Source organism: Oncorhynchus clarkii, chromosome 4 (assembly GCF_045791955.1).
Source record: "Oncorhynchus clarkii lewisi isolate Uvic-CL-2024 chromosome 4, UVic_Ocla_1.0, whole genome shotgun sequence".
Lineage (NCBI taxonomy): Eukaryota > Metazoa > Chordata > Actinopteri > Salmoniformes > Salmonidae > Oncorhynchus > Oncorhynchus clarkii.
The window spans coordinates 75,496,706-75,501,268 of NC_092150.1; the positions used below are offsets into that span (position 1 = coordinate 75,496,706).

The 4,563-nt window shown below is 43.7% G+C and overlaps 1 protein-coding gene across 1 annotated transcript in view; it reads right to left on the minus strand.

Moving 5' to 3' along the window:
- Window positions 1–811, minus strand: part of LOC139407286 (sphingosine-1-phosphate transporter MFSD2B-like) — a 34,150-nt gene extending 33,339 nt beyond the window's left edge. Inside the window, exons 1-2 of the mRNA XM_071150929.1 lie at window positions 727–811; window positions 1–133 (exon numbers count right to left, since the gene is read on the minus strand). The exon at window positions 1–133 is cut by the window's left edge and continues 224 nt beyond it. The gene's annotated coding sequence lies outside the window, so the exon portion shown is untranslated. The remainder of the gene's footprint in view (window positions 134–726) is intronic.
- Window positions 812–4,563: the final 3,752 nt, after the last annotated feature.

The window sequence follows — 4,563 nt, forward strand, 5'->3', positions numbered from 1 at the left end:
TCTAAGTATGTGTGTGACTCTAGGTGACGGCCAGGGACGAGCTGGTGATCCTGTGTATGTCGGGAGGACCTGAGGCTGCCCACTTCATCTGCCACTCACACACTGCCCTGTGTTCAGTGCTCCGGGGCTGGAACTGAGACCGAAAGGAAGGGCACAGTTAGGCAAGCGGTCCCACACATAAACACACACACACACACACACGCGCAAACACACACACACACACACACACACACACACGCACGCAAACACACACACACACACACACACACACACACACACACACACACACACACATCCCAGCACACACACACATTCATAATCCTCCTGTTCACATTGGTTTCACTCAGAGCGCTCCCCTATTTGCTCCCCTATTTCTCACCCTGATCTCTATTATTTCACATGTATTTATGTCAGCCAGCAATGCTACATCCCATGAATACATCTAATTCATAAGAGATGCAATGTCTCTCTGTACCATTACTCAAAGAGGATAAAGAATAAGTGATGCCCCAAATTGGTAGACAATTACATTGAAATACGCTTGCAACTAACATTTGTGTTTATGAGTCTAACTAAACAGACATTCATTCTCACTCTACCATAGCAGTTTTGTCATAAGTGAGTACATCGCCTACCACATCAAATCTCTATCAATATCTCAATCACATCCCATATAAACAAGCAAGAACACTATAATGAAAAAAGAGAAGACTGTATTGGCTTTACCTGAGTGATGATGGAGAAGAGTAGATTAAAGGCGTTCAGGCAGTCAGTGAATCGCGGGCTCAGAGAGCGAGAGTCACAGGGAGACAGTTTCCAGCAGCAGGTCAGGAGACTGCGGTGTTTGACAGACACTGCCGTTCCACTTCACTCAACAGACCTCACAGCGGGACCTGCGCCGTTCAGTGGTCAATAGCGGTAACGCAGTCACTGGCGGTGATAATAACAATGACATTAGCCATTACAGGCTTATGACATAGAGGTATTGCATATAATGAAACAGAGGTTGTTCGGACATGCTCCTTATTGTGGAAAGACAGCTAATTCAGTTCTTAGGATGACCGGTAAAAATGATTTGACCTTAAAGAAAAAGCTGTTCTCAAAGACCCCCCTCCTTTTCAGTCTGTAATGACAATGAAAATTAAACATCTATATGTGATTAATGATACATTGCACATGACACTAACATTGTTGTCTGGTGACATTTTTGGCGTGGCTATCCAGCTATCATAACAGTGTACTTTTCCCACAGTGAAAATCTGTCATATTAAAATATCTTCTTCCTCCTTGCATCCGTGCTATGTGATGCTGGCACCTGACCAAACCATAATGACACCAAACCCGAGTGACAGTTGGCTGGATCGGTTTCCCATGCGGGCCAGAAGCACTGTGTTGTTGTAGAGGTGATAGCATAGGAATGCGTAATATGTTGCCCGGTTTGATGGGATGACAGACACCTGGCTGTGACGTAGCCCTAAAGGGCATTATGTGATTAACTGGGACAGGGATAGGCGCTGAGTATCAGTGTGTGACTGGAGGGGACCAGTGCCGCGGGAGAGAGACAGTGCTGCGGAGCTCTCATGCTGCGAGTTTCAAATAACTCATTAACTAAGTCATCATCATACCTTATAGGCACAATGGTATGATTGCGCGCGCGCGCACACACAGTTTATAGTCTCCGTCTGAGCACGATTCATTAACACCTATGACGATTGTGTGTGTGGATGTGTGAATGTCTGTCTGGGAGTGTGCGTAACTGGTCAGTCCAGTTCAAGTGTTCAGCAGTCTGAACACACAGGCCTATAATAAACATTTACCGGTAGGACTATCCCATGCTTTTTAGATTGTTAGAGGTTAATCTCACTCAATAGTGTTTGTCCAGCGATTCCTTCAGAGCACATGCAGTCCCACAGAAGACCCGTCTCTTCTCCTCTCCTTTCTCATCCTCTTCGCAGAATATCTTCTTTCACAAAAGTGCAGCAAGCCTCTAACCGCAGAGCAGAGTCCACTTACCTGCATTCTCTCAGAGACCCTGCCAGCTGCCAGGGCCCAGAAACAGAGAACCCAGCCAAACCCTCCAGACTTCTTCACACATTCCAAACATTCGCCTCTGAAAGATATCACAATCGGGAAATCGCTCATATGAGCCGCATTACTACATACATGTTTCAGATAATGCTAAATAATGCGTGAAGAAGAATGCGCAAATGAAAGGTTGGTTGGCTTAGATAAAAAGCCCCTTTTGGAAGACAAATATGGGACGTAATTCCAGGCGTGCTTAGTGTTATTAAATATGTTAAGAGAGGAAATGCGTTCTCTTTTACTCCAGGATCTCGCTGGCAGGCCGCCAGGCCAGAATAGCACATGGGGAGACAAAGAAAATACCTAGGCCTATGTCTGGTTTTAGGCCTAATGATGATCAACAATGATCATCAGATTCAATGTCCAAAGTATTTCCAGCTGTGTCTACTCCCCCCCCCCCCCCCCCCTCTCTCTTATATTGACCACCCCAGGACTCTCACATTACTCTCCTTGAGTCCTCTTCTCTCTCATGTCTCCTGTGGTCCTTGTGGCTTCAAATATTGAAAATGGATAATGGTATTCATCTTGCCATGAACAGGCAGAGCCCGGGGAGAGATCAGGACACACACACACCAGCACACTGGCCTCACTCAAGTGGAAAACCACAAGGCATGTCAAGTGAAAATGGAGTCTCAGTATAGAATGCACCAATGTAAGATGCTCTGGATAAGAGCATCTTCTAAATGACTAAAATGTCAATTCAAGCTATTTCACCACACCAAATATATTATATGTACAGTGCCTTGCGAAAGTATTCGGCCCCCTTGAACTTTGCGACCTTTTGCCACATTTCAGGCTTCAAACATAAAGATATAAAACTGTATTTTTTTGTGAAGAATGAACAACAAGTGGGACACAATCATGAAGTGGAACAACATTTATTGGATATTTCAAACTTTTTTAACAAATCAAAAACTGAAAAATTGGGCGTGCAAAATTATTCAGCCCCCTTAAGTTAATACTTTGTAGCGCCACCTTTTGCTGCGATTACAGCTGTAAGTCGCTTGGGGTATGTCTCTATCAGTTTTGCACATCGAGAGACTGACATTTTTTCCCGTTCCTCCTTGCAAAACAGCTCGAGCTCAGTGAGGTTGGATGGAGAGCATTTGTGAACAGCAGTTTTCAGTTCTTTCCACAGATTCTCGATTGGATTCAGGTCTGGACTTTGACTTGGCCATTCTAACACCTGGATATGTTTATTTTTGAACCATTCCATTGTAGATTTTACTTTATGTTTTGGATCATTGTCTTGTTGGAAGACAAATATCCGTCCCAGTCTCAGGTCTTTTGCAGACTCCATCAGGTTTTCTTCCAGAATGGTCCTGTATTTGGCTCCATCCATCTTCCCATCAATTGTAACCATCTTCCCTGTCCCTGCTGAAGAAAAGCAGGCCCAAACCATGATGCTGCCAGCACCATGTTTGACAGTGGGGATGGTGTGTTCAGGGTGATGAGCTGTGTTGCTTTTACGCCAAACATAACGCTTTGCATTGTTGCCAAAAAGTTACATTTTGGTTTCATCTGACCAGAGCACCTTCTTCCACATGTTTGGTGTGTCTCCCAGGTGGCTTGTGGCAAACTTTAAACGACACTTTTTATGGATATCTTTAAGACATTTCTTTCTTCTTGCCACTCTTCCATAAAGGCCAGATTTGTGCAATATACGACTGATTGTTGTCCTATGGACAGAGTCTCCCACCTCAGCTGTAGATCTCTGCAGTTCATCCAGAGTGATCATGGGCCTCTTGGCTGCATCTCTGATCAGTCTTCTCCTTGTATGAGCTGAAAGTTTAGAGGGACGGCCAGGTCTTGGTAGATTTGCAGTGGTCTGATACTCCTTCCATTTCAATATTATCGCTTGCACAGTGCTCCTTGGGATGTTTAAAGCTTGGGAAATCTTTTTGTATCCAAATCCGGCTTTAAACTTCTTCACAACAGTATCTCGGACCTGCCTGGTGTGTTCCTTGTTCTTCATGATGCTCTCTGCGCTTTTAACGGACCTCTGAGACTATCACAGTGCAGGTGCATTTATACGGAGACTTGATTACACACAGGTGGATTGTATTTATCATCATTAGTCATTTAGGTCAACATTGGATCATTCAGAGATCCTCACTGAACTTCTGGAGAGAGTTTGCTGCCCTGAAAGTAAAGGGCTGAATTATTTTGCACGCCCAATTTTTCAGTTTTTGATTTGTTAAAAAAGTTTGAAATATCCAATAAATGTCGTTCCACTTCATGATTGTGTCCCACTTGTTGTTGATGCTTCACAAAAAAATACAGTTTTATATCTTTATGTTTGAAGCCTGAAATGTGGCAAAAGGTCGCAAAGTTCAAGGGGGCCGAATACTTTCGCAAGGTACTGTATATCTTTTATGTAAAATGGTTAGTAGTCAAGGAATCCCTTCCTAAAAAAATTGTACAACTAAACTTTTCATTATCAGTTGAGAAAAGGTCTAAAGCAGCAAGAAAATGATTGGA